This window comes from Numenius arquata, chromosome 18, assembly GCF_964106895.1.
Source record: "Numenius arquata chromosome 18, bNumArq3.hap1.1, whole genome shotgun sequence".
Classification (NCBI taxonomy): Eukaryota; Metazoa; Chordata; class Aves; order Charadriiformes; family Scolopacidae; genus Numenius; species Numenius arquata.
Window position 1 is genome coordinate 671449 of NC_133593.1, and position 21870 is coordinate 693318.

A 21870-nucleotide genomic window follows, 5' to 3' on the forward strand; every position below is an offset into this window, starting at 1 on the left:
TTCTTCTATCATTAAAAACACACATGTTCTTGAATTTTCTGTGTCCAGTATCCCCATACAAAAACTACCACCATCCTCCACTAACCTGTGGTTAGTGTACCTTTTACAAAGTGCAAGGTACATTTTGGCCTCAGCTCAAAATTGCAATTTTTTGATCGATAACGGTTACACAGTGTCACCAAAGTCGGGAGTAAATCTCTTAACACCAATATAGTCTTAAGAAGCAGGCATTCTCTTTATTCGGCCCCGGGGACGTGGGGGATCTCTCCACCCAACACGTGCATTGAATGAGAGACTCACAGAGACTTATACAGAATATACATAGTCATTACATTTCCCAGAACTCATTATAATATTCACATCACCCTGGCACACACACATTAAGCCAGTTAGGGGCTTCATGGAAGGTCTTGGTGGGTGGTCCCTAGTGGTGTTCAGTGGTCACCCAGGAGTGAACTCCTGGTTGTTCTTTTCATATGAGGCCTTGACTTGGGGCATCGTTCTGTTCGTCATGCTCTTTGACCACTGTGGCTGATAACTCTTTGTGTGGATTGGGGAAGATAAACGCCGAAGCTTTTTGCAACTCCTCCATTTATTTTGCAAGCTTGTAGAGTGGTTCTTTCTGATGGTATTGTTCACTGTTTGTTCTTGCTCGTGTTTGCGAAAGGCACCCTTAATCCTTTCAGTTACACATTTACATATCCGCTAGACTCATAGTTCCTGATTGTAACAACAGCAAACTACAAAGGAAGGGGAAAGCAGTTTTGATCCATTTCAAGCAAAGATATTGAGGGGACAAAGTTGGAGTAAGACCAGGTTAGCTTTAACTTTCTTGTGCTTTAAGACTGTTCTTATCTTTGCAGTTCACATCCGACCACCTCCACCTCCACCGCCCGGGGGGAAGTCACTCGGGCTCATGTCAGGCTGCAGGAATAACTTGTCACAGTTTTCCATCACACTAGATGATGCCTTAGGCATTCTGGACTAAGGGCAAAAAATGATGAGAGAACAGCTTTCTTCCAGGTGGACAATTTCTTCATTACATATTCAAGCAAAACCTGAAACAGGGCATTTTAAACAAGTCTATTTGGGGTACGTGAGAGCTATCGCTGCTTCACTCATAGGTACTATGAAATCAGTAGATTTTCTCTGGAAACTGAAGCGCATACTTTTTTTACACACAAAAAAAAAAAAAAAAAAAAGGAGAGCAAGAATAAGCAGTGATTCCAATGCCCAATATCTTTCTATGTAGGTTGGAAACTTTGAAAGGAGGGTCCAAAATATGTTTTTGACAGTAAACTTTACTGAAACCCAGTGCAAATGAAATTGCCTAAGCCAGCAGTTGATTTGATTGGGAGTCAGTCTCTGGTTAACTCATTTTGCTTTGTTTTGTGATATTGAGTGATTTGCACAGATCTGGAACATCTTTTCATTAAGTTCTTTTATTGCTGGACTTCATCTCACTGAAAAGGTTTCATGCAAACTAAATTGAGCAAATGACAGCAATCATGCCCAAACATTTCATGCAATAAAAGCATACACGCAGTAAAAAAAAAAAATTAAAAAAAAAGTCCATCTTAGTAGCTTCCCAAGTCCAGACTTCTGGGGAATCCTCAATGTTCAGCATTAAAAGTCACCAGAGGCTTCTTCTGCCAGACGTAAAAAGCAATGTGTTAGCAAAAGAGAAAAGGATATGCCATAGTTCCTTGTTATTCGTGTGATTTATTTCCACAGGTTAAGCTGGAAAAGAGGGACCAATAACTCCAGCATTAGTCTTGATTGCTCTAAAGACCTCCAGGGATCCCCCCTTGAAAAGAAGATCCTACGGGTCTCACTTGTTCTGGCACCATGAAGATGGCATTTACGGCTGTATGCAGCCATACTTTCAAGCTGATAATCCCATAGCCCTCTGGAGAATATAATGAACCATCCTCATGGAAAGTGGGAGCTGACAGCAGACGGAGCTGTCTGAGCTCCTAATGATTGCTGTTGGCTACAGAGATTTGCTCCTTCTCACAGCCTGGACATGGTCATAAGAGCATGGCAGGGCCTGACCATCAGAGCAAAGGAAAGATGGTGTTTTGTTAGGAAAAGGCATGGCCCTAAGGCACTGAAGCAGCCCAGGTTTCCCAGGGGAGAGCCACTCTTGCCTACGCCTACCTCCCAGGAATTTCAGAGAGCATTTTGGAAGAAAAGCATTAAACCTCAAGAACTTTACAAATCCTGAAGGCACCTGAGGGAAATACTGTAAATATGGGCAAAAAACTTTCCTAGCAGAAGTCAAACTCTCTTCCATAAAGTGGGAATCTCTATTCAAGTGCAGAGCTGCTTGTGGCCCGAGCAGGGTGTGCTGACAGGCTGCTCAGAGCTGTGCCAAAGACAGACCAGCCGTCTAGACAGAAAGACTAGCCTCCCTGATCCGGGCATCACTTCCCATGCAGAAAAGCAAGGGCATCAACAACAAAAAGCCAAACTGAAAAGTCTGTTCATCAGAAAACTCACAGAGCAACATCCTCAGCTTGGTCTTGCAATGCCGAAGCTGGAAAATCTGCGTGCTGGAGGAGCTGCTCACAGTGGCCCTGATGAAATGGAGTATCTAAACCTGTGCTAGATACGTACCTGGCACGTGTTCAGACCTGTGTTAGGAGCTCTGTTTTGGAGCTCTGATTACCTCACGTTTGCAGGCAGGAACTCTCTGCTGTTTGAAGCTTATACCTCGCTCTGTACTTTCCTCTGTCCTCTCCGACTTCCAGGCTGTGAGGTCCAGCTTTGGGATCTGGTTACAGCTCACAAAGCCAAAAGGGTATTTGTTGGCCTTGAAGATGTGTCTTGGCACTTCAGAGATGTGAGTGTTGTCACACATTATCTGTGACAAGAAGGTTTTGGCCAGGGAAGAGCACTGCTGAGAAGTGAAAAGCCCACTGTTCTCCCACCAAAACCTGCAGGAGAAAGAAGATGACACAACAGATTTTCCCCTTCTGGTTTCTTCACATTCAAGGCTCCTGCAACATTATTTCCCATTAACACCAATTACACATTTCTTTTGCCAAGAACAAATTTAAATTTCTGTTACTTAAATCAAGAGTCCTGGCTCACCAGCTGGATAATTTAAATTGCTTTTCTGCCATGGATATGTAATAAAGATACAATGGAATTAGAGCCTTTCCCTGTGTTCCCTCAAATGAGGCACAAGCACCCTCTTTCAAATAGAAAGGTCAGCACATACTGAATGCCGACTGTGGTTACATCCTCACGATTACCGTGCTGGAACCAGTCCTATAATTATTGTCTTTTTTAAAAAAAGTGTTCTTGTCTCCTGCCATAAGGACAAAATTTCTAGATGTGCAGTAGACTGTTTGCCTTTAAGTGCCCCATACCGGGTTTTGAGCTTATAGTAATTCTTTCTAGGCAGAAAAATTTCCAAGAAACACTGGTCTTAATCCCTTTTTCAGGCGATAGTGATAGCCAGTACAAGGACCTTGCTTCAGAAGTGCAGTTTAAAACGGGGCATATAACTCACTTCTGCACCTGATGCCCCTGAGCAAGTTCAAGGAGAAGGAGGAGTTCAGGTATGTTGAAAGAACAACACTGCTCAGATGATTTTGGCCAGCAAGCAAACCCCCACCCACCCATCTCCTGGTGCAAGCGAAGCCCAAACACTGCTACACATCAGACCACAGGGTTCCAACTCACAACTGGGATGAAAAGGAGAAACAGTGAAAAATCATAAGACTCCTGAGAAGTGCATAAGCCACTGTGATGGTGCAAAGTTGTGTATTGCAAACTCAGGATAAGGGAAGGTGGACAGATGTTCGACTTTTGGAGGGCACAGCAGCCCAGAAGGAGAGGTCCCAAAGAGAAGGGATGCTGCCAGTGCCAGGGAAGCAGCTTGGGCTGAGCGGCTGAGCTGGGACTTAACCAAGAGAGAGCAATGAATTTCTTTTACTCCCTGCAAAGCCTGAAAGTGTGTTAGTCTTTCAGCAACATCCCTTGGTCTGCAGGCAAATTTTCAAGATGACCCAAAGCACAAGCCACCACACAAAGAGATGCTGAGCATCTACTGTCAATGCAAGCCATTTAGGCTGATCAAACCTGACAGCTTTTCTTCTAATTGGTGAAGTCAAACCATCCTGGCTTTCCCATCTTTAGTCATACCTGTTTTTCTTGTTAACAAGCTTATATGTTTCCCTTTGCTGGAGTGAGCTGCTGTTTGAACACTCAGTAACATGGGCCTCCTTGAAACCACTTATCTGAAGGAGAAGGGCAATCCAATTTGGACAATTAGGGAATGGGCTGAGGGTGAAAACACTTGGCTGGGAAGGGACCTTAGCCCAGGATCTCAACCATGATAGATCTAGACAGGGAATAAGAACATCACCAGAAACAGAAAAGAACATTTGGAAGAGTAATGAAAAAATGAAAAACCAAAAAACTGGACAGTTTCCAAAGCTGCATAAAGAAACCTGCATAAACTCCAGTCTCCTTCTCTCCTTTGGGGTTTGTATACCCAGCTCCTCTCTTACCTCTCATGTCTCCATCATGAACATTCCTGAGCTGGGTGCCAATGAGACAAGTCATGAGAGGCCCAACTCTGCCTCCATTCACAAAGGACTCTGCAAGTGCCCCAATCCAAATACCAATATTCTTTGATGTCCCATACAGCTACATGAAGTTCTCTGCCAGACCATGATTCCTCAACACTTGAGCAAGTGTCTGCAATCCAGAGGGTTGTGAGAGCCCACAGAATTTTCTCCAGGAGTTATAACCTGCAAGGAGTTGGGTATCAGAGCAGGCAGAGGTCAGTAATGTGTTTTCCCCTCCTGGAAAGATTTTTTTCCTCTTTTCCCAAAGCTGGGGCACAGGTAGGTTCCCAATATGTTTAAAACATTTTTCTAAATTTTATTATATTTCTATTAGTGACATTGAATTTTCACTCCTCCAGAACCAGTTCATCTTTCCTGGCATTTCAGTGCTGTCTGTGGAAGGGCCATGCCTTTCCACTGCTCTCTGCTCGTGGGAGTTGCTCTATCATCTTCCAGTGCTGCTTTGCTGTTCCCCTCATCAGTAATCCAAGTGTCTGTGCACAGGCTCCAGAGCCATGGTGTGTCTGAAACAACCTCCTGGTGATGTGACCAAGGAACCATGGGAGACCCATGCCCTGCTGAAACTCAGCAGAGAGCCAGAGGGGTGACCTCAGGGCATTTCAAATAGCAAAGGAGACCTATGTTCAGGCATTTGCTCATCCATTTGCTGTGAATAGCTCAGGTGAAGGGTCTGGTCATGCCTAATGGCTGCCTCATTTTCACTGTGACCTAAGAACCCTAAGGAAGCTCAGGGAGCGCAGAGTCTCAGATACGTTTGGACAGAGCCACTGGAGAGAGGTTCTCACAAAACTCATTGATGTTTTCTTCACTGAAAGTGAATCTGGACAAGATGTTGATGCTACCTCTTTCTGTACAACTTGATAGTGGCCAAGTACTTCCCCACAGCTGGTCTCACTTGTGTCCCTGTCCCACAGGGACAAGCCATCCCACACTGCAAAGAGAGCTCAACATAGCCCAAGTTACTTCAGGTGGGAGACCACCAGACTTTGCCAGCTGGACTAATTTTTCTGTACTGCAAACAGCTGAAAATCCACTGAACCACAACTGGTGCATAATTCTGCATCTTGGCAGACAGGGCACATGCCCAGCAAAGGGCAATTTGCGACTCAGTGTCTTATCAAATGACTGCTTCAGTAGAGGAAAAGTCTACAGAGAACTAATGTGTCCTCCTACCTGCCAACCCAGCGAACTGTTAGGTGCAGAGATGAGATGATGCTGCAGCACACGTCTCTGCTGTGAGCAGGATGTCTCAAAACTAGGGATAATTCAGGGAAAAAGATACAGCATATGGTGCCTGGATGACACCACTATCGAACAATCCAAGGAGACTTTATCAGAAAAAGAATTAGGAAGTTTTTTTGATTTTGCTATACCATCATCATCTTCATAGGCTAACAACAAGGAGCGCAGCAGTACTCAGGGGTAGGCTGAGACCCAAAAGCTAGGAGCTAAACACAAATTCACACTAGAAATACACGTCAGTTCCACAGTAGTCAAAGCTATAAATTCAGGATTTGTGATCCAGATCAGGTTCTGCACAATAGTGTTCTTAAATAAAGCATGGAAAAAAATGACAAACTTCTGTTGCAACAAAGGCAGAGCAATCCTGTGACCTGCCCATGCACCTGGGTGTATTGCAAAGCCTCTGTCTGGGCTTAAAACCTGTGAATCCAGCACACTTTTCATCACAGTTTCCAAGCCAGCCCCATTGCATCTCCCAGGACATTACTGACACAGCAGCTCCAGGTGCTTACATCAGCCTAATAACACCCTTGAGCAATGACACACCCATGAGCCAGTTGTAAAGATCTATCAACAATCTATTTCTCAAGACCATCTTGCAATGCAATTACACTGGTTTTGCATCTGGCAGAGCCCTGAGAGTGGTTCTGACATGCTTTTTTTTCTGGGACACAGTCTTTATAGAGAAACTACAATGAGATTGTCCTCACATATTGCATTCTGCTCTTCCAGTCATGTGTGGCTGGACTGGACCACTACAGATGCTTGGAGAGAAGCCACGGGGGACTTCTGGCCCTAATTCCACTCCTGCAAACTTGTTGCTGAACTATTTTCCCAATTTTGCCATTTGAACAACAATAAAAATGAGTCAGTTACCAAACACTTGACTCTGGTCTGTGCAATGTGCCATGTTCTTCTGGTCATGTGCCTCCACATGTCTCTTCCAGCTTCACCCAGGCCCTGACTTCATCACTGAACCCCCTGTCCGCTTACCTATGGCTGTACAGAAATGATGAAAAGGTTTGAGAAAGAGTAATTTCAGCCAAGCATGGGCTGGAGATGTTTCTCAGTGTTCAATCACAAGAGCGCCTGATTTCTGTTTGTTTTCCTTTGGAAGTTCTGCTCCCACAACCAGCTCACCTGGAAGACCATGATCTCTGCCACGCTGCAAGTTAGGTGTGGGTAAATCAAACCCAATGCTTTCAGTCTGCTCAAACATCTGATCCCAGAGCTCATCCATGACCATTTGCTTCTGTGTCATCAGCTTGGCCTGGTTAGCCATCAGGCTCTGGAGAAAGGGATCAATACCACCTGCAATGGTTACACAGGGACTTGTGAGCAGTGCTGGGTGGCAAGTGGGTGTGGAAGAGGCTCTGGAGAGCTGAGCACAGCTCATGTTTAATTATAAGCTTCTACTGCAAGAGAATCAATTTTCCTGCACTTAAAGAATTAAAAAGAAAATACTTTGAATAATGTCCTTAGAGTCTACAGCAATTAAGCAATCAGGCTTCATAATAAGATGGGCTGTGTTTGACTGCAGAGAACAGTTATGTTGGGAAAAACTCTGGCTGGTAGTAAAGGTCATTTAATACATTCAAAGAAAACTACTTTTAAGTTTAACTGAAGCAGAAGCTCATCCAGAAAGGGCAGAAAATGCTGAATGAAATAAACTTACACTGCAGAGGTGCAAGAAAGGCTTTACCTTCTTTAACAATCCTCCAGATGGCAAAGGAGGTGTTTCAGAGTAGAATTTTGGGACCTATGGGCTTGTAATTTTGATTTAAGTGGTCAACAGTTGGGGGAACTGAAGTATGAGCAAAAGGAAAAGCCAGGGTGAAGTTATTGGACACTCGAGGATCCACAGACTCATTGTAGCCCCGGTAGCGAGGAACCAATCTCTGGAAACCACTCCCCAACAGAAGAGGGAGGAAGTCCCTGCAGGTTATAATCTAGGGGGAAATGAGGAAAGTGTGAATCATTAATGGCTTGGACATCAATTTCTTTGCAAGCAAAGTTATTGTTCATGTCTCAAACTACAGGTGCTCTCACACTGAACTTCTTTGATGGGGTTTACTTAGGAGATTTTGCCAGCACAGAAGCGGAGCAGAGAGGCTCCCCAGGTCCTGTGTTTCTTTCACCTCATCGGTCCTTCACCCAACTGCTCTGACAGTCTGGTGAGGATCCTTTCTGATGCTGTCAAGTGATGGTTTTGTTTCTTCAGCTCTGTGGCCTTGGTTCAAAGCCACTTCTGCACCTGGCCACTGTACCATGCCACAGGCAGCACAGCTCCAGGCATAGACACAGCAGGCCACTGCCCGGGCTCCTGGTTTCTCCAGCCCATGCACCCTCTAGCAGTGATGAAATTTGCATAAACATGCAGTGATTTGCATGAAAATGCAAAGTGGGCATAACTGCTTCAGGAACATTGGGAAGCAGCAGGACACTGGTCGTGCCTGACCCACGCTCCTCCTTCACTTGTGCACTGGGATCCTCTGCCCGTTGGTGCTGAGGACTTGGCACCAAGGTGTTCCCAGACATGCTCCTCCCTGCCTCAACGTCTTGGCAGGTCAGAGCAAGATGAAAGCCTGCCAAATCCTCCCAAATATTCCCTCCTTTCCTATAGGTAGAGGCCGTTCCCATTAGCCAGGTAGAACTGCATTTCCTCCCTCCCACCCTACATGCTTCAGATGACAGAGAAAAAGTCAACAATGCTGGCACAGGTGGTATCACCACCCACAGGCAGCTGTGTTAGTCCCCCCACAGCAGAGGTTTGCAAACCAGGTCTCATGTCTTTCTGGGATATTGAGGAGGCTGCACAATATAATTTAAAAAATAAAATTCTTTGTCAGTAGATGCAAATGTCTTAATTGTCTGAAAATTGCAAGAAGATTAAACCATTGATCTAAATGTGATGACGGAGACAATGCTTTTAGAGCAATTGTTTGAGTCTCTCCACATTGGCTTACCCAACATGTTTATTCAATAATACTATACTATTTAAATAGACGGTTTTAAAAACTTAAACTTTTATATTTCTTCTTTCTTTTTGTGTGTGTGTTTGTTGAACCAGCTCAGAACACATGTTTCTAATTAGGTGTGACTAAGCACTGCCTTTGGAAACCCCATGTCTTCTTCTCTCATAGGAGCCGGCCTTTTCTGTTGGCTGTGAACCTTCATCTGGCTTTGAAGCTCCAAACCAGAGGCTGGACAAAAGACCTTGAGATGTCCCTTCAAAGCACAGAAATATTTCTGTGACCTTGGGATTCCATCCAGGCTGAAGTCTGTGGTGTAGCACAGTCCCAAAGGGCTCTTTGCCACAAAGCAGTAAGGACAGAGGAATGCCATGGCTGGTTCCACCCACCAGCTCATGGGGCTTCTTTAGAGGAGGAGGCTCACAACCCAGAGGAACTTTAATCCAAATCTCCAAAACCATTTTTATCCCATACCAAACCCTGGTTACAAAAACTTTTCCATGGAAGGAGGCGAACGTCACGTTGGGAACTATTCACAGAGAAATGTTTAAATGTCTCGATATCTGCATTGTGAAGACGATGGGTAAGAAACACACAGGAGGAGAAGGAAAACAGGATCTGGGCCCCGGGGGTTGGAGAGCACCAGTGAAAAGCCAAATATCTGCTGAGACAGCAAAAGCCAAGATGTCACCATGGTTGTGGTCAGCATCCCAGAGAGATGGGGAAGGTTTTTTTCAAATAAGGGCTAGGAGCATTAACTTAAGAAACTAAATACATGTAGGTGTCCTCCAGGTTTCCATATCAGAGAGACAGTCTCCCAGCTCAAGAGAGAAATGAAAATGTGCAGAGGGATTCAGGATGGCCAAGGGAGCTCTGTAAGTTCCAAGGCATCCTTCGAACCAGCTGAAACTACGGCCAAAGCAAGGTGACAGTCACAATCAAGCTCTCTCATGAGTAAAAGTAAGGGCAAAATGAGTCACAACTTGAAGGAACAAATTACAAATAGTATCACTATGAAATATTCAATCCTTCTTCAAACATCTAGGGCAGGAAACCCAAGAGCAAGCAGGTGATGAAAGTATAAAGAGGCACTCATAGAAAAGTAAATGTCGTATTTAGTCCCTTAGTCCCATAGTAAATAGAGGGATTTGCTCTTGTTTTCAGCACAGAGCCCTTTTCATTTACTGTCAAAGGCTGTCTGTAAGAGACTGCGGAAGAAGAAACAAAAGAAGCACTGTGAGGTTTCCTCGAGCAGAATGCATCCACCCAGGGCTTCCAACAGAGCTCCAGCAAGAAATCACTGAACCCTGTTGGGCAACTGCGCACGTAAAATTTCCCCAGTTCTCAGGGACCGGAAAAGCCACAAATAAGACACTGAATTTTCAAAGGAGCTTCTGAGCCAGCCTGAACTGTTCACTGTAAATTCATAGAATCATAGAATTGTCTAGGTTGGAAGGGACCTTTACGATCATGTAGACCAACCATCAACCTAACTCTGATACCAAAAGCGTAACAAGGGATAAATGGAGCAGGAGGCTGTCTTGATGGACTGAAGGCCTGCGCTGATGTCCTGGCTGGTGTTCTGCCACTGCACCCCCAGCCTTGTCAGTGGTGGGGACACATCTTAAAAGGTCACTTTGGACTGTGGCTGTTCTCAGTCCAGCTGGGATCTAAGCTCCTCTCACAGTGCAGCAGACACACTGATGTGCAGCAGCATGGGCAAAAGTTTCATGGAGGTGACCCAGCCCAGCACCAACACACCTGTACTCATCCTGAGAGACAGCCACCAAAAGACACGTATGGACAAGCCATTGCCTTCAGGCCAGTCTGCTATTGCTGGGTTTGCTTGGCTCCATCATGGCATTGGTTCCCAGTCACCTCCAGCAGCCCTGTGTGCTCTCTGGGCTCTACACCAGCGCTGCCGAGCACAGATGGAACTCCAGGCATATAGTCACAAAGACTTGGAGACAAAGACCATTCTCCTACTTAGCACAGCCTGTCTCAGTCTTTCATGATGTTTTGCTATGCTCTTTTTTCTACTTAAATTAATGAACCAGGGCTGGTGGAAGTGTTCACTCTGTATTTCAGGATTAGGGGTCCCAGCACCCAACCTACCGGCAAAAAAGTAAGGGATTTTAGCTTCCCTGCTGACTTTAAGGCAGGGGTCCTTCTGCATGCTGTCAAAGGGCATATATGTCTTCTGACCACCTGTGAAATTCCAGTTAACAGCCAGAAAGCCCAGCTGGCTGGTCTGATCCCTCAGTTTGCTGGTCAAAGGCACTTCGCTGCCCTACACTACGGTGCCATCAAGAAAGGAGGTGATCGTATTGATCTGATCTCAAATTGCTCTGCCGCTGGTACAAGCAGGAGCTGAGTGGAAGAAAGGAAGGCAATCTCTTGGGTTTTTAATTCGTGGGTTATCAGGTGGGACCTGCAGAAAGATAAAAGAATAATTCATCACCAGTTCAGGGGTGGAGAAACTGCACTGTGACACTACAGCCATAAGAAAAGCCAGGCAGGAGCCATTTCAAAGGCAGTCCCCATGCTAGATAGTGTGGAGATCAGCCATAAATCCCAGATACGAAGGGTCAGATTGACAGCAGAGATGCTATTTTAGGAGCCCAAGTCCCAAATATGCATGAAAGCCTGGAGATGCCTAAATTTCCATAAAGCCCTATGCATACCTAAATGTTTTCCCCTGATTATATACATGTTCAGGTGTCTCATGTTGGACTCTAGAGACCATATCTACATTGTGGACAGTCATCATCCAGAACTTGTGACCCTGCCTGCATTCTTAAATGCATGCTGGGCAAATAGTCAGTGATGCTCCATCCTCTCACAGTTTTCCTTGAAAGGAAATACGGGTACATTGGAGAGCCAGAGCTGCAGTACATCTTCAAAGGCAGGAGAGCAGGGCTGCAGGGTGGACGTGCACATCATTGAGCATTTATTGGAGCAGACACTGCAACGTGACTATCGTGCTAATGTCTTAGCCGCTATTGAGAGATGCTCATCCCTTCCTTGCACCATGCACTACTGAGCATTTAACCATCAAATGGGCATGGATTTGCTGGGGTCTTGACACCCATCAGCTCCTGCCTTTGCCATGTTTACTATAATCCAGGCATCACCCATGTTGCCTTTGCACCATACCTCCAAAGCAAAGCCATATCATCAAGGGAGATGGGTAAATGGTTGGAAATGGGGAAAGACAGGCTGCGACTGCACCTGACATCTGGGGACAGCCCCTGGGATGCAGCACCACCACCACCTTACACAGAGCGGTCTGACCCCCTTGGCCTGCGCTGGGAGGATGTCCCTCCATGGCCAAGGCCCAGAAGAGCCACCAACATCTCCTGGTTGGAGCGCAGATACCCTCTCCCCCTCTTCCCTGCAAGAAGGCGGCTAGCTGTACCTCAATAGGAAAGCAAGGGGGCTGCTTGACACAGCTGGTGTCATAGTGCACCTTGCCACTGAAGGTGGGTTGTCTGAACTGAAATCCAGGTCATGGTCATGGTCAATAAACTGGCCCCACGATCGCTCATGAACATGAGCGATCTCTGCTGGTCCATCCTGAGCTGCTCCGGGGGAAGCAGACAATCTCATTGGACACTTTTCGAATCTACAGGCGATGAAGGCAGAAAATGCTGTGTTAGGAAATGACTTGTATGAGTGTGTGCATCAGTTTGTAGGGTCACCAGCAAAAATTCACAAGGCATTTGTTACACTTCACAGAAAAACACCCAAATCTCTGTCTGAGTTGGAAGGCATTACTGAGTGCACCTTTGCTGAGCATTGCATTGTTCTGGCTCTAGGCAGGTTTCTGAGCCTCTAGGCCAAGAGTAACCCTTGATGGACATATGAAAGCAGCAAAGCAAGAGCCGTACGGAATAGACTGGGAAAGGGAGGCACCAGATTTTAAAAGATGGCTTGAAATAGAAGTGTGGAACAAAATAGTCTTTGGGAATTTCTGATTATCAGTAAACTCCTTCTAGCAGGACACTCTCCCAAAGCCCTCTTCCCTTCTCATCCCTTCACTTCCATCACAATCCCCCCACAGTTCTTCCTTTGTATCTTACTACAGAAAAAGTGGTGAAAACTCTGCTCAAGCCCTGACACTGTGCGGTAGAGCAGAGTTAGGAAGTACCATGCAAGCACAACCACAAGGCACACAGAAAATTGCAGGGCTCCTCATTAGTGCTGCTGTTGTAGCAAACCCAAGAGACTAGAAATCACATCACAGTGGCCCTGTTCCTGTCCAGGTGCCATGAGAGCCACAAGCACCCCTTCAGGTCACCCTACCCATGGACCCACACACAGAATTTCTAGCTGGATATTTTTTTTCTGAGGATTTACTTATTCGTTTTATCCTCTGTCATATTGCTTTTTGGGAGACAACCAGCTTCCACAAACCAAACCAAAAAAGGTGAGTAAATTACTTTGGCTTAAATGCACTTAATTTAAAAGAACACGTTGCGTAATTCTTTCTTTATCCCACACTTCTGCAATAATCAGGTCAATTTTCCTTTGCTTTTCCTGACAGCATGGGTGTTAGAAAACATTTCTCTTACCTCACCCTGGAGATTCTCACACGATCAACCTGAAGCTGGTGAATTCAACTTCCTCCTCCTGATCACCAGCCACACCAGTTGGTGGATGTGCACTTTGGTGCCTGTGATCTCTCCAAGGACTGGCAATCCCTAAGCCCTGATACTGCATTTTCAGATGACTGGTACAAACATTACCAGCGGAGAGAGGAATCCAGAGAAACGCTTTCCTTCTGTCCACCTGCAGGGGAGTGACACACCATCCTCAAATTCTGCTGGTGCTATCTGACCAGGGCTCTGTTTGAAGCTCCTAGTGATGGGTTTCTCCTGACAGAGTGAGTGCAAGAACAGCAAAGTATTAGTGTCACCAAAATCACGGCAGGGCCAAGAGCTCATGGATGTGGAGAGAGACAGGAACCTTGGAATGGGACCACACAGTGATGCACAACAGCTGGGGAGCTGCTGTGGGTTTGGTGCTATTAATAAGCCTCAGGTTTAATAGTGATAACAACAATAATCGTAATATACACTGAGCCTCAGCTTCTTCCAGGCAAGAACTCAGGTTGCTGGTGACTTCTAGTGTCATCCAGCCTGAAGAAAGGCCCTCAGCCTCAGACTGTGGGTGGAAAACAAAGGTGAAAGCTTAATGTCAGAGAAAAGGGGCAGAGACTTAAGCCTGTTCATTGAATGGTATTAGGAGTAATCTCTAATACAAATGGGGTGATTTGGATTGTGTTACTATGCTGTAATTGGATTAAGTGATTATTATAGTTTGATTAGACCATTAAAGCCTTAATTAGACTAATAATATATTTAATATTGAAGTGCATGTATAAGATGTGTTCTCTGGTTGCCTGTCATACCCTGTGGGTGTAACGCTGCCTAGAGCCAAGCAATGGCGGGACAGAGAGCACAGGGCCCAGCTGAGCCCACCTTCTCCAGGGCTTCAGGGTCTGGTTCAGGTGTGATGGACCTGTCCTTATCCCAGAGTCCAGAGCCCTTTCCCGAATGAAGATACCACTGTCTGAAAATGGAAGGAGGCAGGTAGCTCTCTCCCTACTTCTTGTAGAGATACCTGAAGGCTAAAGCATCCCCTGGGCAGGCAGACCCGTCTGAGCTCCCTCCAGTGCCGGAGGTGTTCCCAGGAGATGCTCTGCCTAAGGGGTTCTTGGAAATAGGGGAGGGATGGGCAATGTTCCTATACCGTCCCTTCTAAAACATTCCACTCTTTAGCACAGCTTCCCCTTCATTACACCAGGAAATCTCTGGATACACTGAGAAATAGTTCTTATATCCCACATTACAGTCATGCCCCTACATTTGTCCAACCACAAGACATGCAGAGGGTGCTCTCTCCCAGCCGGTGTGCCCAGATTTCCCCCGAGGCACAATGTGGGTCATGGAAACGGTGAGATCATGCCCCAGTATGGGTTTGGGTCAGGAAGCGCTTTGAGACCCTGCAAAGGGGCAGAGCCAGAGAAAGCCCAGGAGAAAGCAGAAAGATGACAGAGACCCTGGGCTGGAGGGTCAGTCCCCAACACAGAGATATTTGCATTTTGGCCAAAGTGCTGGTTCAGGTACAACACCAAGAACCCTCAAAGCAAGACTGTAATTAAATCCCCACACATCAAGGAAACAACACTGTGGGGTGTAAAACCCTGAAGAATGCATCCTACGTGGCCGATCCTTGGGGATGTGGGTCTAGTTCTAGGGTGGAGGACCCTCCTGTTGACACAGCCCCCTCACCTGTTGTTGCACTCACCAGTGATCCTTCAGTAGAAGCGAGAAATGTCACAATCTATTTTCTTATCCTGCTGGTCACATCCAGTTGCCTTGAAAATCATCCCCAGCTGAGGTGGTGTCAGCAGGTCTGCCAGGTAACAACAGAGAACAAACATTCAGGAACGTGCCAGCCCTGCTGGGTCTGCGGTGCCTCCCAGGCCTGGGGAAAAGTTTTCCTTCTTGTACCCTTGAAATGTATCATCTAGGAGAGCACAAGGGGCTGCCATTTAAGGTTTCCCTGCTCAAAGCTGTGCTGAGGATGCTCTCTAGAGCAGCAGATTGCTTTCTCTGGTTTGGAAAGCATTAAACCCAACAAAGTTGTGGTCAAAACTTATTTATAATTACATGTTAGGTCTGTGCAGCAGCAGAATGATTTTCTAGTATTAGCAATCCTTTTTCCTTCCTCACCCCTCCCTTTTTATCTCCACCATAAATTTCTAACAGCTACAGTTAACAGTGGTGTGTTACCAGTTTTTTTACCCCTGTCAAGCAGCCAGCAGCAGGTACCACCACTGTTCGGAGCTGCCTGGAGAGAAACCACCAGGTGTCTGGGCTGCACAAGGGGATACTGGCTTTGCATTTCCACGAAGCAGATTTCCCTGTGCATGGGAGATAAGTGGCCGAGTCCAACCAGCAAAACCTTCCTGGCTATTGCTGCTAGCACAGCACGTCCTGAGTCCCTTGGAGGTTTCCTAGTCACTGCTGCCACCCACAGTCTGGGTCACAGCACGGTTCAAGAAGCCACTGTGGACTCCTGGGCAAACAGATGAGAGGTGGCAGCCGGCTGGTCTGGCAAGTCTCTGGGACAGTGCCGGAGAATCGGTGCTGGAGCATCGCTCCTGGATGGAGAGGCTGGAGCCGAGCACAGTCAGCCTTGTCTCCCTCTTCCTGCTCACCCCATGCTGGAGCGATGCTCAAGCACCCCCAGACGTGTGTCCTGGCCTGCCAGTGCTTTGCTGTAATAACGGGGATCCCCATGAGTCCATTTTACATGGCAGGAGCACTCCCTGTGCCTCCCTGACCTGTTTCTCTTACTGCCCTTAATTTGCCTTCTGCTCTCATCAAACTGCTCTTGCCAGGAGGCCAGGACTGCCACCTCATGGAGGACATCGCTCCTTCAAGACACGTGCTGAAATGTCCTTTCACATTGCTCTGTTCTCATTCTCTGTTTGCGCCTTTCTCACAGCATCCTGTTCCTGGTGCAGAACAATCTGGCAGTGACTTTGACTATTGTTAGCTGAAGTCCGACAGAAAAACCGCTTACCTTGGGGTTCAGCTATTGTGAGTCACATCCTCTGCGTTTGCTCATTCTCTACTCAAGGAAAATAGTATTTTCTACCAAAGTTTTACAAGCTTTGACCCATTGGTACATTAACCTCTATATTGCAGAAAGAACCAGCGGAGTGCACAAGTCACTTTCATGAACCGACCGACCCCCAAATAATTTTTTAAGACAGAAAGAGACCACAGAAAAATAACTCAGCTTTGCCTCACTGCAGGCGTGATTTGAGTTGAGGCCCATCATAACCCCCTTTCATTCCCTCCTCCTAAGCCCCAGTGAACAAGCCCCGTATCTTCCTCCTCTGTCTTCCTTCCAGCAGAGAGAGATCCCTGCCTGTGACATGGAAGTCCCCCCTCACAGCCCATCGCAGCTTCTCCGTGAGGAGGGTTCAGGGTGGTTTCCAAGTAATCTGCAGCCCGGATGACAGCCCAAGTCCCTGCCACCAGCTGTTTGAAATATCCCAGAAGCTCTACTGGGGTCAAGGCATCATTCTGCAGGTGCTCCTTTATGCTGCAAGGGAGAACAAAACAACGCCTGCAGGACTGAAACGGACCAAAGCCAAGAGTCCTGCAGGTTACACACCTGAGTGTCGGGCATCCCAGCTCTCCTGGCACGTTACGAGTCTGAACTGCAAACAAAGACAGAGCCGCCCACTTCCCTGCACGGTAGCTGGAAGAGACCAGGGCTGCTCCGGCCACCCTCGGCAGAGGAGCAGAGTGAGCTGCAGGAAGGGAATCTCTTAAATCGCCCAGCTCCACCTGCCAGAAGACAAATCTTAGGTATTTACATCCTTGAGGCAACCCAACCTCACTCAACTTTTATCCAGCTCATCTGTATCTGCATGTGATTCTCTCCATCCAGAGGTCCCAAATGTCTCCAAGTCACCCTGTCTTAATGCTGCTGGAGCCTCCTCCCAAATGAAGGGGTCCCTGAGGCAGCGAGGGGTTTCAGAGGATGGCTACTGAAGAAGTGTATAGGCTGGTAGGAAGCCATACACTCCCAAAACGTGGTGGCAAAAGATGGGCTCTCCTGTCAGATCCCACAAAGTGTCCCCACTGCAGCCTACAGCGGTTTGCTCCCTCCGTAGGAGGGAACCACTAGAAATCAACAGGAGCCTGTGCTGGCTCCAGTCCTGCTCGGAGTATCCCTGGGGGATGGAGCAGAGCCAAGCAATACTGAGCTGGGAGGGACGGCATGCAGGGAGTAGAGTTACTGCTCTTAGTGACCCAACAGACTGGAGATGTGGTGTCAAGAGGGGGAAGGCAGGCAAAATGCTGCATTACAGCCCACTGTGCTTCTGGAGTTCCTCACACCCTTGCCCGCTCTGCTGGAGAGTAGGGGGAAAGCTGGTGATGCTGCAGTGCCAGCAGGGCATGTGGCGTACGCCCGTGACCGAGCCTGGCCCTGACTCTCACTGGTCCTGCCTGCACTTGTAGGCTGTGTCCACCAGCCTCTTGGCCTCCTCCACGATGCTGAGGAAGGACATGACCGACAGCTCCGCTGGCAGGTCTCGGCAAGGGAGAGGGAAGAGCAGGGGTGAGAGCACCATCTCCCACTTGGGAGTGGCAGTGGCGCTCTCGTTGTGCCTCCAGCACCCAGGGATATCAGCACAGCAGCGCTGGAAGTAATTGCTGCTGCTCATTCTCCAGACAGAGAGACAGCCGTGTATACAACGATTCCTTAGGGGCGTCTGAGGGAGTCACCGCTGGGCATGAAAAGGGTCTCTCCATCAATGGAGGCTTCAAATAGCCAGAGTGAGAGAGGTAGGCATCATCCCTCCTGCCGTTTCACAGGAGAACAGTTGCTACTTCTTCAAGATATTTTGCAGCCCCAATTAGTGTGATTCATCTTATTTCTATGCCTCCAGTCATAGCTGCCTCCAGAGAGCCTGCACAGGTACCGCCGGCTGCCATAACAAGGTTTAAGAGCCCTCGTCTGCTGTTTTTTCTCATCACTGTCTTTACTACCCCATTTTTAGCCTAGGTTGGTTATAGCCTCATTGACCTATGGTGAGTTTGGGTCCTTCCCCATGGCACCACCCGGCCAAAGCCCATATATGGGCTTTGGCCCATATATACATATATATATATATATATATATATATATATCCCCCTGCACCCCAAGGAAGAAGGATACGCAGCCCTATTTCCCCACTGCTTCCCTAGTCCATCCTGCAGCCTCCTGCCACCCTTACTGATCCCTCTCCTTCTTGGGGGAGCTCCCAAAAATGAATTGTGTCCCCACCATCTGCTGGCTGCAGGTCACAGAACAGGCGGGGACAGCCTCTGGTGGGGCTTCTCTTTTCTTACAACTTCTAGGGAAGAAGAAAACTTCACAAACCGGCACAAAGGGGATAAATATCTCCAGATTCTCCCCAGATTCTTTAAAATATCTTCCCTGATCAGCCCAGGGTTCATCTCTCTGACAATCTTGGTGAGAAAAATTATTGCCTGCACTTCATTTGAGACAAATGAAAGGTCAGGCATGTGCATTCCATAAGGATTTTACGTTGGAAATGTTAATTAAGAGGTCTCTCTGCTTTGGAGCAGTGATTCAGGGCTGGAACAGAGTCAAGCGGCTGCCCCATCCCCAAATGCCACAGCCCCTGGTAGCTCCAGTTCACCAAACGCTGCAGCGGCTGCAATGATTTTGCTTAAGGGACAATAATTCATTCCTCGCTTTGAGAGCAGGAACCAGCCCCCTCGATGAGAGTCCAATTTTCAGCCTCCACCAAAACCAACAATAATGGAGTGAGGGAGCTGCTGCCGCCACCGGCACCGTGGTGCTGCGCTCTCCCCTTTGCTCAGTGTGCGGGGAGGGAGATCCATGGGCCCTGGGGATGGAGAGGTTCTGGGAACTGACCTCTCCTTTAATGGGATTTTAAGAAATCAGACCAGACGTTAACGGATAAAAACGTGAAACAGCTGGGATTGCTGCCACCGCAGACACAAGCTGACTGTGCTCCTTCTGACACATCTCCAAGACTTTGTTGCTTACAATAGAATAATTCAGGCTCTTCCAGACTTAATCTTTCCTACTCAGAAAAGCCCCTGATCTGCAAAACTGGCGAAAAGGACAATACCATAGGAAGAACATACAGATGCCTGGAACAGGCTGAGGACCACCAGCAACTCCAGGAAGATTTCTGCCTTCATCCCTGCAAAGAAATGCAAGAAGTGAAGAAAACCAAGCCTCTGTGGCTCTCGCCACGCATTGGGAAGGTCAGTGCCCACGCTGCTGGTGGCAGGTGTTGGGGGAGCTCATGAGGTGTCCCCTTCCCAATGCAACGCTCCCCAAAAGCAAGTGTCCTTGCAGTGGCACACGGAGAGGGAGTTGCCTCCTGCCCTGGGGATCTCAGGCACTGGTGGGAACACGCTGATGTGGGACTATGGGGGCAGCACAAAGGGAGCAGGACGTGGCCAGCACTGCAGGCAGGCAGCTTGTCAGGAAGTCCAGGCAGCAACACTGACTATGCTCCTTCTGACACCTCTTCAGGGAGAGCGGGTGCGTGGGGTGCATGGGGTTAGAAGAGCTGGAGGGGAAAAGAGATCAGCCAGGGCAGCATGGGAGATCCTCTACACATAGGCATTCGGGGTGTTTTTGCCCAAAGCTGACCCACTCCCCTCCCAAGGCAGCTCCAGAGCAATCAGCTCCATTGGAATGAGCCCGGAGCTGTGGGCTGTGCCTACTGCACGTGCCTTAGTACCCACCATGGACCTGCCAGCAAAGGTAGCCCAGAGTCCACCCTAAAATCCTGAGCAAAACCCACTGTGGAGGAACCCACAGACACAGCACCAATGTGGCCCAGCCACATCCTTGCCACGCTCCAGCTGCGCTTGGTGCCCGGTGGACAGTGGCTCTGCCAGCCCCGGAGCTGGGAAATCTGTCACACAAGCAGTGGGAAGCTCAGACCTCAGCTGGATCCTCCAAACACAGTCCTTCACCCCCAGCACAGAAACAAGTGCTCCAGCAGGCGTGCGATGGGCTGCGCTCTCACCTGAGATGCTCTGCTGTCCCCACCACCGCCCCCTCCATCCCTGTGCTTTTATCTGCAGCGGGGTGTTACCTGCAGCACGGGCTGACACACGGAGCTTGGAAACTCCCCCAGGGGTGCCAAGGCAGCGCAGCACCCACCTCCCACCCCAGCTCCTGTGCACCCACCTGGATACACAGCCTGATGCTCAAGCAGAGCGTTCCCAGCTGTTTTTTAGGCGCTACAACTTAGAGCTGCTGCAACTTTATTACTTCCAGACGTTCAGTCCATCCTTGCCCTGACCCTGACCTTGCCCACCACAGGAGACAGGGGTTCACTGCAATATCCTCCTGGAACATCTGCCTCCAAGGTGCAGCAGGTTCCCAACCGAGTCCCTCCTGCCAGGGGAATCCTGCAAAATCCCCAGAAAAGCCCACAGGGACTTCTGCCACCTCGGCTGCATTCCCAGAGGACTGAGGCGCAGAACTGCCCCTCCACACGACTGACCCCACGTTTGGGTGCCAGTGGCCTCCGCAGAGCCCAGTGTCAAGTGCGCACATTTCCACTGGTGGGACTATGAGGCATCAGCTACTCAATGAGTCTCAGAGCAAGGTACCGAGCCGAGACCTGCGGTCCGACTTCAGGGCTTCTGGGGATTCCTTATTTTTTCCCTTCTTTTAGCCAATGTATATTGCAGTGTGTAAAGACTATCACCCGGCTGAACTGTTCCAGCTGGATGAGAGGGGAAAACCACATTTTATCTTCTCCTTTCTTGGGGTCGGATGCCACAGACAGCAGCTTGCTCAGCTCCAGATGTCTTCTAGGTAAATAGGCCGAAAAATTGCAACTCCCAGCAAGACTTGGGGAAAGCTCCATCTGTCCCCAGCATCTCCACCCTTCTCCTGCCAGATCAGAGAGACCACACAGGGTTGAGGCCCTGCAGAACAGAGCAGCTGGAGCAGGTCGTCACAGGAGGACTGGACGTCGAGTAGCCCAAGACTCACGTGTCTGCTGTGGTGGCATTACAACAATCGACACCAATAATAATGGCATTGCTGATAATACACATTTAAGACTTTTGCATAGGGCAGCAGTCCCCATAACAACCCCAAACTGGGAGACAGAGCTGTGCTCTTCTCCAGGCACAGCACTGACTCAGGGCTCCTGGCAGGAGGCTGTTAATCCCTTGGTTAAGAGACATGGGAGAAGACCTTTGCAACAATCTCTGAGCAGCTGCTGGCAGTGCTTGGACAGGTTCTGCTCGGTGGCCAGGACCAGTCACTGCTGGCACAAAATGTGCCTGGACTCTCTGGAAGTTGCATCAGATATTCAGGAAGCCTGTAACTGGAGTGTAGATTCCACCTACAAGATCGTCGTGGTGGGACTGGTCTCAGTCTGTCACCTGAGCACTGCAGAGGCTGTGTCAGAAGACACAGTAACTGCAGAGAGTTGGTCCATCCCAGCC

The 21870-nt window shown here is 48.2% G+C and overlaps 1 pseudogene; it reads right to left on the reverse strand.

The window, feature by feature from the left end:
• Positions 1 to 1626: 1626 nt before the first annotated feature.
• Positions 1627 to 21428, reverse strand: LOC141473403 (myeloperoxidase-like; annotated as a pseudogene).
• Between the last annotated feature and the right edge of the window lie 442 nt (positions 21429 to 21870).